General features: G+C 43.2%; 1 long non-coding RNA gene across 1 annotated transcript; it reads left to right on the forward strand.

Moving 5' to 3' along the window:
• Window positions 1–6,283: 6,283 nt before the first annotated feature.
• On the forward strand, window positions 6,284–11,845 carry LOC141279487 (uncharacterized). Its single transcript, XR_012333760.1, has 3 exons — window positions 6,284–6,423; window positions 10,919–11,128; window positions 11,735–11,845. It is a non-coding gene; the product is annotated as an uncharacterized lncRNA (long non-coding RNA).
• The last annotated feature ends 249 nt before the right edge of the window (window positions 11,846–12,094 follow it).

Here is a 12,094-nt window from a genome sequence, read left to right on the forward strand (position 1 = left end):
CTGATGCCCATCTCCACGTGGGTGTCTTCCACTTGGAGACATTCCAAGTAGAACAGGTCCCAAACGGTTCCTCCCTAAGCCCACCCCATCTCAATAAACGTCTCTTCTATTCTCCCATTTTAGAGTTAGTCTGAGCTCCTCTCTTCCTCTCCTGCCCCACATCTAATCCTTTGGCAAATTCTGTATGCTCTTCCTTCTAAATATACCAAGAAATCAGCTACCTCTTGCCATCCAGCTGCTACCACCCTGGGCCACACTGCCATCATTTCTTGCCTACGTCATTGCAAAGCCTTCCTCACTGGTCTCCCTGCTTCCATCCTTGCTCTGCTACTGTATATTCTCCCCACAGCAGTCATAATATGTTTTTAGATTTAAATTTTTTATTAAAGTATAGTTGACTTACAATATTATATTAGTTTCAGGTGTACAACATGGTGATTCAATATTTTTATAGATTATACTCCATTTAACGTAATCATAAAACAATGGCCGTATTTCCCTGTGCTGTACAATATATCCTGGTTACTTATTTTATACATAGCAGTTTGTATCTCTTAATTCCATACTTCTATCTTGCCCCCTCCCTCTCCCCACTGGTAACCGCTCATCTGTTCTCTTTATCTGTGAATCTGTTTCTGTTTTGTTATACACATTCATTTTATTTTTTTAGATTCTACGTATAAGTGATGGAGTTTCTGTCTTTCTCTGACTTATTTCACTAAGCATAATACCCTCTAGGTCCAACAACATTGTTGCAAATGGTAGAATTTTATTGCTTTTTTTTTTTAGGTTCTCTAGAATTTTCTTTTTTTAATTTTTTTAAAATTTTATTTATTTTTTTATACAGCAGGTCCTTATTAGTCATCAGTTTTATACACATCAGTGTATACATGTCAATCCCAATCGCCCAATTCATCACACCACCTTCCCCACCCCCTGCCACTTTCCCCCCTTGGTGTCCATACGTTTCTACTCTACATCTGTGTCTCTATTTCTGCCCTGCAAACTGGTTCATCTGTACCATTTTTCTAGGTTGCACATATATGCGTTAATATACGATACTTGTTTTTCTCTTTCTGACTTACTTCACTCTGTATGACAGTTCTAAGTCTATCCATGTCTCAACAAATGACCCAATTTTGTTCCTTTTTATGGCTGAGTAATATTCCATTGTATATATGTACCACATCTTCTTTATCCATTCATCTGTCAATGGGCATTTAGGTTGATTCCATGTCCTGGCTATTGTAAGTAGTGCTGCAATGAACATTGGGGTGCATGTGTCTTTTTGAATTATGGTTTTCTCTGGGTCTATGCCCAGTAGTGGGATTGCTGGGTCATATGGTAGTTCTATTTTTAGTTGTTTAAGGAAACTCCATACTGTTCTCCATAGTGGCTGTATCAATTTACATTCCCACCAAGAGTGCAAGAGGGTTCCCTTTTCTCCACACCCTCTCCAGCATTTGTTGTTTGTAGATTTTCTGATGATGCCCATTCATACTGGTGTGAGGTGATGCCTCATTGTAGTTTTGATTTGCATTTCTCTAATAATTAGTGATGCTGAGCAGCTTTTCATGTGCTTCTTGGCCATCTGTATGCCTTCTTTGGAGAAATGTCTATTTAGGTCTTCTGCCCATCTTTGGATTGGGTTGATTGTTTTTTTACTATTGAGCTGCATGAGATGCTTGTATATTTTGGAGATTAGTCCTTTGTCAGTAGCTTCATTTGAAAATATTTTCTCCCATTCTGAGGGTTGTCTTTTCGTCTTGTTTGTAGTTTCCTTTGCTTTGTAAAAGCTTTTAACTTTCATTCGGTCCCATTTGCTTATTTTTGTTTTTATTTCCATTACTCTAGGAGGTGGATCAAAAAAGATCTTGCTGTGATTTATGTCAAAGTGTGTTCTTCCTATGTTTTCCTCTAAGACCTTTATAGTGTTCAGTCTTACATTTAGGTCTCTAAACCATTTTGAGTTTATTTTTGTGTATGGTGTTAGGGAGTGTTCTAATTTCATTCTCTTACATGTAGCTGTCCTGTTGTCCCAGCACCACTTATTGAAGAGACTGTCTTTTCTCCATTGTGTATCCTTGCCTTCTTTGTCATAGATTAGTTGACCATAGGTGTGTCGGTTTATCTCTGGGCTTTGTATCCTGTTCCATTGATCTGTATTTCTGTTTTTGTGCCAGTGCCATATTGTCTTGATTACTGTAGCTTTGTAGTATACTCTGAAGTCAGGGAGTCTGATTCCTCCAGCTCTGTTTTTTTCCCTCAAGACCACTTTGGCTATTCAGGGGCTTTTGTGTCTCCATACAAATTTTAAGATTTTTTGTTCTAGTTCTGTAAAAAATGCCATTGGTAATTTGATAAGGATTGCATTGAATCTGTAGATTGCTTTGGATAATATAGTCATTTTCACAATATTGATTCTTCCAATCCAAGAACGTGGTATATCTCTCCATCTGTTGGTATCATCTTTAATTTCTTTCATCAGTGTCTTATAGTTTTCTGCATACAGGTCTTTTGTCTCCCTAGGTAACTTTATTCCTAGGTATTTTATTCTTTTTGTTGCAATGGTAAATGGAAGTGTTTCCTTAATTTCTCTTTCAGATTTTTCATCATTGGTGTATAGGAATGCGAGAGATTTCTGTGCATTAATTTTGTATCCTGCAACTTAACCAAATTCATTGATTAGCTCTAGTAGTTTTCTGGTGGCATCTTAAGGATTCTCTATGTATAGTAGCATGTCATCTGCAAACAGTGACAGTTTTACCTCTTCTTTTCCAATTTGTATTCCTTTTATTTCTTTTTCTTCTCTCATTGCTGTGGTTAGGACTTCAAAAACTATGTTGAATAATAGAGGTGAGAGTGGACATCCTTGTCTATTTCCTGATCTTAGAGGAAATGCTTTCACTTTTTCACCATTGAGAATGATGTTTGCTGTGGGTTTGTCATATATGGCCTTTATTATCTTGAGGTAGGTTCCCTCTATGCCCACTTTCTGGAGAGTTTTTATCATAAACAGATGTTGGATTTTGTCAAAAGCTTTTTCTGCATCTATTGAGATGATCATATGGTTTTTATTCTTCAGTATGTTAATATGGTGTATCACATTGATTGATTTGCATATATTGAAGAATCCTTGCATGTATAGGATAAATCCCACTTGATCATGGTGTATGATCCTTTTAATGTGTTGTTGGATTCTGTTTGCTAGTATTTTGTTGAGGATTTTTGTATCTATATTCATCAGTGATATTGGTCTGTAATTTTCTTTTTTTGGAGCATCTTTGTCTGGTTTTGGTATCAGGGTGATGGTGGCCTCATAGAATGAATTTGGGAGTGTTCCTTCCTCTGCAATTTTTTGGAAGAGTTTGAGAAGGATGGGTGTTAGCTCTTCTCTAAATGTTTGATAGAATTCACCTGTGAAGCCATCTGGTCCTGGACTTCTGTTTGTTGGAAGATTTTTAATCACAGTTTCAATTTCATTACTTGTGATTGGTCTGTTCATATTTTCTATTTCTTCCTGGTTCAGTCTTGGAAGGTTATACCTTTCTAAGAATTTGTCCATTTCTTCCAGGTTGTCCATTTTTTTGGCATAGAGTTGCTTGTTGCAGTCTCTTAGGATGCTTTGTATTTCTGTGGTGTCTGTGTAACTTCTTTTTCATTTCTAATTTTATTGACTTGAGTCCTCTCCCTTTTTTTCTTGATGAGTCTTTCTAATGGTTTATCAATTTTGTTTATCTTCTCAAAGAACCATCTTTTAGTTTTATTGGTCTTTGCTATTGTTTTCTTTGTTTCTATTTCATTTATTTCTGCTCTGATCTTTATGATTTCTTTCCTTCTGCTAACTTTGGGTTTTGTTTGTTCTTCTTTCTCTAGTTCCTTTTAGGTGTAAGGTTAGGTTGTTTATTTGAGATGTTTGTTGTTTCTTGAGGTAGGATTGTATTGCTATAAACTTCCCGCTTAGAACTGCTTTTGCTGCATCCCATAGGTTTTGGATCGTCGTGTTTTCATTGTCATTTGTCCCTAGGTTTTTTTTTTTTTTTCTTTCCGGTACGCGGGCCTCTCACTGTTGTGGCCTCTCCTGTTGTGAAGCACAGGCTTCGGACACGCAGGCCCAGTGGCCATGGCTCACGGTCCCAGCCGCTCTGCGGCATGTGGGATCTTCCTGGACCGGGGCACGAACCTGTGTTCCCTGCAACGGCAGGCGACCCTCAACCACTGCACCACCAGGGAAGCCCCCTAGGTATTTTTTGATTTCCCTTTGATATCTTCAGTGATCTCTTGGTTATTTAATAACGTATTGTTTAGCCTCCATGTGTTTGTGTTTTTTACATAATTCATTTCTAATCTCATAGTGTTATGGTCAGAAAAGATGCTTGATATGATTTCAGTTTTCTTAAATTTACTGAGGCTTGATTTGTGACCCAAGATGTGATCTCTCCTGGAGAATGTTCAGTGCACACTTGAGATGAAAGTGAAATCTGCTGTTTTAGGATGGAATGTCCTATAAATATCAATTAAATCTATCTGGTCTATTGCGTCATTTAAAGCTTGTGTTTCCTTATTAATTTTGTTTGGATGATCTGTCCATCGGTGTAAGTGAGGTGTTAAAGTCCCCCACTATTATTGTGTTACTGTCGATTTCCTCTTTTATAGCTGTTAGCAGTTGCCTTATGTATTGAGGTTCTCCTATGTTGGATGTATATATATTTATAATTGTTATATCGTCTTCTTGGATTGATCCCTTGATCATTATGTAGTGTCCTTCCTTGTCTCTTATAACATTCTTTATTTTAAAGTCTATTTTATCTGATGTGAGTATTGCTACTCCAGCTTTTTTTGAATTTCCATTTGCATGGAATATCTTTTTCCATCCCCTCACTTTCTGTCTGTATGTGTCCCTAGGTCTGAAGTGGGTCTCTTGTAGACAGCATATATATGGGTCTTTTTTTTGTATCCTTTCAGCAAGCCTGTGTCTTTTGGTTGGAGCATTTAATCCATTTTCGTTTAAGGTAATTATCGATATGTTTGTTCTTATTACCATTTTCTTAATTGTTTTGGGTTTGTTTTTGTAGGTCCTTTTCTTCTCTTGTGTTTCCCACTTAGAGAAGTTCCTTTAGTATTTGTTGTAGAGCTGGTTTGGTGGTGCTGGATTCTCTTAGCTTTTAATTGTCTGTAAAGCTTTTGATTTCTCCATTGAATCTGAATGAGACCCTTGCCCGGTAGAGTAATCTTTGTTGTAGGTTCTTCCCTTTCATCACTTTAAATACGTCATGCCACTGCCTTCTGGCTTGTAGATTTTCTGCTGAGAAACCAGCTGTTAACCTTATGGGAGTTCCCTTGTATGTTATTTGTCATTTTTCCCTTTAGCTCTCAACAATTTTTCTTTGTCTTTAATTTTTGCCAATTTGATTACTGTGTGGCTCGGCGTGTTTCTCTGTGGGTTTATCCTGCCTGGGACCCTCTGCATTTCCTGGCCTTGGGTGTCTATTTCCTTTTACATGTTAGGGAAGCTTTCGGCTATAATCTCTTCAAATATTTTCTTGGGTCCTTTTTCTCTCTCTTCTCCTTCTGGGACCCCTATAATGCGAATATTATTGTGTTTAATGTTGTCCCAGAGGTCTCCTGGGCTATCTTCATTCCTTTTCATTCTTTTTTCTTTATTCTGTTCCACAGCAGTGAATTCCACCATTCTTTCTTCCAGGTCACTTATCTGTTCTTCTGCCTCAGTTATCCTGCTATTGATTCCTTCTAGTGTAGTTTTCATTTCATGTATTGTGTTGTTCATCTCTCTTTGTTTGTTCTTTAATTCTTCTAGATCTCTGTTAAACATTTCTTGCATCCTCTCGATCTTTGCTTCCATTCTTTTTCTGAGGTCCTGGATCATCTTCACTATCATTATTCTGAATTCTTTTTATGGAAGGTTGCCTATGTCCACTTCATTCAGTTGTTTTTCTGGGATTTTATCTTGTTCCTTCATCTGGTACATAGCCCTCTGCCTTTTCATCTTGTCTATCTTTCTGTGAATGCGGTTTTTGTTCCACAGGCTGCAGGATTGTAGTTCTTCTTGCTTCTGCTGTCTGCCCTCTGGTGGATGAGGCTATCTCAGAGCCTTGTGCAAGTTTCCTGATGGGAGGGACTGGTGGTGGGTAGAGCTGGCTGTTGCTCTGGTGGGCAGAGCTCAGTAAAACTTTAATCTGCTTGTCTGCTGATGGGTGGGGCTGGGTTCCCTCCCTGTTGGTTGTTTGGCCTGAGGCGACCCAACACTGGAGCCTACCGGGGCTCTTTGGTGGAGCTAATGGCGGACTCTGGGAGGGCTCACGCCAAGGAGCACTTCCCAGAACTTCTCCTGCCAGTGTCCTTGTCCTCACGGTGAGACACAGCCACCCCCTGACTCTGCAGGAGACCCTCCAACACTTGCAGGTAGGTCTGGTTCAGTCTCCTACAGGGTCACTGCTCCTTCCCCTGGGTCCCGATGCGCACACTACTTTGTGTGTACCCTCCAAGAGTGGAGTTTCTGTTTTCCCCAGTCCTGTCAACGTCCTGCAATCAAATCCCGCTAGCCTTCAAAGTCTGATCCTCTAGGAATTCCTCCTCCCATTGCCGGACCCGACCGGACCCCCAGGTTGTGAAGCCTGACGTGGGGCTCAGAACCTTCACTCCAGTGGGTGGACTTCTGTGGTATAAGTGTTCTCCAGTGTGTGAGTCACGCACCCAGCAGTTATGGGATTTGATTTTATTGTTTATTTGTTTATTGCCCCTCCTACCATCTCATTGTGGCTGCTCCTTTGTCTTTGAATGTGAGGTATATTTTTTGGTGAGTTCCAATGTCTTCCTTTTGATGATTGTTCAGCAGTTATTTGTGATTCCGGTGCTCTCACAAGAGGGAGTCGGTTCTCCTCATTCTTTTTTAATGCCTGAGTAATAGTCCATTGTGTGTATATACCACATATTTAAAAACATTCTTTTAAAATTTTATATTGGAGTACAGTTGATTGACAATGTTGTGTTAGTTTCAGGTGTACAGCAAAGTGATTGTTATACATAGAAATGCATCTATTTTTTTTTCAAATTCTTATCCCATTTAGGTCATTACAGAGTATTGAGCAGAGTTCCCTGTGCTGTACAGTAGGTCCTTGTTGGTTATCTGCTTTAAATATAGCAGTGTGTATACATGTCAACCTCAACCTCCCAGTCTATCCCTCCCCCCCGGCCCCCATAATATTTTTATTTAAAAGTGGAAATCAGATCATGTTGCTTAAAGTCTCCAAATGCTTGCCACCATGCTGAAGATGAAGTCCGCAGTTCTTATCGAGGCCAAGCAGGCCCGTCTGATCTGGGCGGCGCCGCCTCTGGATCTCATCTCTTCCTGTTGCCTCCTCCAGCAGATGGGGTCAGTGCCCTGCCCACACCCCTGGCTTGCCCCAGACGCCACCTGGTAACACTGGCCTGGGCTCCAGTGGTCTTTGTGCATCTGCCTGGAAGTCTTCTGTGGCCTCAGGGGCAGCTTCCAGAAGCCATCTTCAGCAGTGAGGCAGGAGTGGGAAAATACCCAACTTCCTGACTGGTCACTGGGGCAGTTCTGAGGCATGTCCCATGTATTCTCAGAGGTCCCCAGCAGGACTGAGCCTCAGTGGCCCACACTGAGACACCCACTCATTAATGTCCCATTGTTAGCTTTCCTTCCTTCCCTCTCTCTCTTTCCCACTCTCTCTTAGTGCTTCCTAAGATCACCTCCAGAAACCCCTTGTACCCAAATCCTTGTCTCAGGAAGTATGAAAACTAAGACACCTCTCACTCCACTCCAGCCACACCAGCTTCCTGTTTCTAGAACACATCAAACACCCCACCACCCAGAGCCTTTGCATATTCTGTTTGCTCTGCCTGGAACACTCTTCCCCTCGAGTCTTTCCAGTCTCTGCTCAAATACCATCTTCTCTGACTTCTGTACAAAGTAGGAACTCTGACCCCCATGAGTCACTCTCTATCTCCTTTCTCTGCTTTCTTTCTCTTTTTGTCATCAATGGCTAACAGACTCATTGCATGTTAATTTGTTTATTTATTGACTGTCTCCCTCCAGCAAAAGGTAAGCTTCACGAGAAGAGGGACTTAGTCTGTTCTGTTTTGTTCATTGCTATATTCCCAGCCAGTGTGAAGAATGGTCCCTGGCACACAGTAGGTGTCTAGGAAATGTTTGCTGAGTAAATGGTCATGGAGATGGATAATAGGGAGAAAAGAATGGAAAGAATATTTGTAACCATAGCGTAAAACTTGGCTTTATTGATCTTTGTTGGTAATTGCTCGGAGTCTACCAGATGGGAATGTTACGACTGTATAAGAAAGATCTTGGGACACACTCAATTTCCAATTTTCTATAAAAGAATTTGAGGCTTTCCCAAATGAAAATGTAGAGAGTTGATTTCACAAGTATCTCTGCTTCCTGACTTTTGATATAAGAAGGATTTTAGATCCTTATTATAGCATCGTTCACAAATTCTTTCAATTTAGAAAGTCCTATTTTAAAAGTAGAAAATAGCAGACTTGTACCACTATGCACTTAACATGGTTCTGTCAAGGGCAGGAGACATTCAGACACTGGATTTCTAGGTGCCACCTTACAGGCTGGTGCTAACGAAGAAGTGAATAAGCTTAAAAAATGTGGCGAGTAGCTCCTGAATCTGTCCTACCAGATGAGGGGTCAACTGGAGCTCTTTTCCTCATCATCTGTTGGTTTCCTTGGCAGTCTGTCCCCGTGGGCATGACCTGGGTCCCACCTCCATTTTATGTCATCCTTGTGGCCCTCGCTTAAATGTCTCAGAGAGAAAGCTGCCCTGACCGCCAACTGCGTGGTGATTCTCTTCCATGGTGTGCGGTTGTTTTGCTCGGTGGCATTTAACATTACCTGTAGGCACATATTTATTTCTTGCCCTTTCTTAAATGTCCTCTACCTTCCTAGAGTATAAGCCTCCTGAGGGCAGGACCGTGTCTGTTTTGTCACGACTGCATGAAGAGTGCCTAGCACACAATAGACACTCCGTTATTTTTTGATCGATGCCAGAGTGAAAGCGCACGTGAAGGAAGGGAGGCAGGAACCAGGGAGCCGGGTGGCGATGTGCTCAAGGTCAGATCATCAGCCGGGCTCAGGGCCCAGGCCTTCTGACTCCCGCTCTGAGCCCTCGTCCGAGTCCTGATCCGCACTTCAGCAAAGCTCTTAATCACACTGCTGACAGGCAGGGTCATCTAAGAAAGCAGAAAGAGGAGAAGAAAAATGAGGCACAGGAGGGTGGAACGGAGAATCCAGACTCTTTTAGCAGCCACTCTTCCTTATTTCTGGCTGGAGTATTGGCACCTTTAAAAGCCTTGGCTGTCCTCCCCAACCTCCCCACTCAATCACAAACCACAGTGACTAGAAAAAAATAAAGGGGAAAAAAATCAATGTGCTGAATCTTCCTTGGGCTCAGTAGCAGCTCCTTCTGCAGCTTCCCTCGCTGGCCACAGAACTAAGCTCTCCAGGGCTTGGACTTGAATCCCGGGGCGGGGACCTTGCACATTAAAAATATGCCCCCTCCCAACCCATTCCCAGCCTGGAGAAGACCGGGAGGTGAGCCTCAGGACTGCCCCGCCTTCCCAGCTCTGAGTCTCTGTCTGCTGGTTCTCACCTGCCCTCTCGTGCAGTCTGCGCTCTACTTCCTTCCCTCTCAGCCCTCACTATAAGGTTTTCCATTCACAACTCACCTCTAGATCCCCCTCTTTTTGGTGAGTAGGGAGGGAAAGGGAAAGGGAGAATTGTTATCTGCAGGTAGATGGGTCGAGAAGAGAATCCTATTTGGAAAATATTAAAAATGGCGTATTTTCATTTCTCCTTTAAATCATATTACTTGCAACAATCTCCCTTCAAGTCTGAGTCACAGAGTTTACTGCACCAGGGAAGGAGAAGGTGGGTAGAACTGAGAGGCAACTTGATTACCTTTGGGTATCGAATCCTCACTACTTTGACCTCTTAGTCAAGAGCTTGATCTTGAAAGCTAGGATTTATGGAACCAGAAGAGGATTTTCTAGATTCTAGAAACCTGGATAGGTCTTCTAACATATGAAGAGCCATGCCTGGTGGGATAGATGGGTGCGTTTTAGAAAAGGGAGGTCCACATCGGAGAGAAGACCTATCCAGGTTGAGGGGAGACTGAGCTAGGATGAGGAATCAGGTGGGTTCTCGTTGCCCGTTTCTAGGGGTGGAAAGCCTTCAGTGTGTGTGTGTGTGTTTGTGTGTGTGTGTAGGTGGAGGACCGGGAGAGAAACAGGTAGTTATGGGGGAGCTGAGAAGGTTAAAGTGAAGGGTGGCCTTGTGGCACATGTACCCGGACACACCTTAGAGGAGGCTACCTGTTCCCAGTCAAAGACCCACCTGTCCAAGGTGACAAAAGAGAGGTCATGAGGCATTGACTGAGGAAGTGGCTGCATGAAGGACCCTGAGGCAGCACTTCTGGGTCCCCTTGGCCGGCTCAGGAAGAGCAGAGCATCCGGAAGTTCTTCCCTGGCCAAGAGGGGATGCAGAGAGTGCTGGGGGCAGGTGGAAGCTTGGGATTGGCGGAAGACACTGCCCTGGGCAGAGACATTGAGACCAGGGCAAATGGCTGGGACCCGTCCTCTTTCTCAGTCCCCTTTGCAGATTCCTCTTTATCTCTAAGCTCTGGAATTCCTGTCTATACTCAACTCCTTTAGTGATATCATGCATTGGCACGGCTTTAAACGCTTCCCATACACAACAAATCTCAATCGTATGTCTCCACTCTTTGCTCTTCCTTGAACTCAGACCTTTAAAGGCAGTTCCTTCCTTAACACTTCTGCTTGCACAAAACTGAAGTCCATGCCCTCATCTCCCCTCAGAAAGCCTCCCCCTCAGCCTTCTCTTCTTCTACAGGGAAATGCCAGTCTTCCAATTGCTCAACCAAAAGCCATGGAGTATCCTCGACCTCTTTATCTCTCATACCATTCATGCTACGACCCTGGGCCATGCGCTGTCATCGTTCACCAGGAGTTTTGCAGTTGCCTTCCAACTCACCTCTCTTCGCCCACGCCTGCTCCCCTGTAGCCTGTTCCCCACCAGCAGCTGTACTGGGACTTTTAAAATGTATGTCTCTTCTCTGCTCGAAGTCCCCAAAGGCTTCTCATCTCACTGTGAAAGCAAAACTCCTTCCCCCGGCGCACCAGGTCTGCCACACTCTGGCTGCCTCTCACCCTTGCCCCCTCCAGCCCAGCCGCCCGGAGTCCCTGCCCTCCCTGCTCCACGTCGTGCCCGCTCTGGCCTCCAGGCCTGTGCCTTGGCTCTTCTGCCTGCCCGGAAGGCCCTGCCCCCAGAATCGGTCCTGCACTTTCTTCAGAACTCAGCTTCAAATGTCTTCTTATTAGTAGGCTCTTCCGTGGCCACTCCACGTGAAAGAACAGCCCCGCCCTACACTCTCAGTCTCCCTTAACCTGCCTCTCCCGCCCACATAATCACCTATCTCCCCCTGACATATTGGGAGTCTATATATCATCTGTTGCACATCCCACAGAATATAAGGTCCATGAGGCCAGAGGGTAGGGACTTTGTCCACTGCCGTCTATCCAGCCCCTGGAATATAGTACTGAACATAGTAGGAGCTCGATCAGTATTTTTTGAGTGAAATGATTCAGTGAAGGCTGCCCCCCGATCTCTGCTACCATAAGGCCCTGAATACTCTCTACCTTTCCACAGAGCATCCTTGAAAGGAACTAGGTATGGAGGAAATCTGAACTACTGAGCTTCACACCACAAAGAGGATGAGTGATTAAAACAAAGAAACAAACAACCCAGCAAAATAAACTATGAAGCTATACACTGCTCAAATTTTAATTTTGTTTCTCTTCAGAGTTACCCAATGGGATGGGAGCTGACGGTGAAGAGCAGATCAGTTACAGGAAATAAAAAAGCTGCGTTTTCTTGGCACGTCTGTGTGAAGGTAGAAATCAGCATCTCTCTGCACACATGGCCCCTTCCCCCTAGTTCAAGGGCGCGTGTGATGCTACAGAGGGTGCATGAGACAAATTCTGTGTCTCCAGAAGCCCGCGAGCTAGC

Source organism: Tursiops truncatus, chromosome 9 (assembly GCF_011762595.2).
Source record: "Tursiops truncatus isolate mTurTru1 chromosome 9, mTurTru1.mat.Y, whole genome shotgun sequence".
Taxonomy (NCBI): Eukaryota; Metazoa; Chordata; class Mammalia; order Artiodactyla; family Delphinidae; genus Tursiops; species Tursiops truncatus.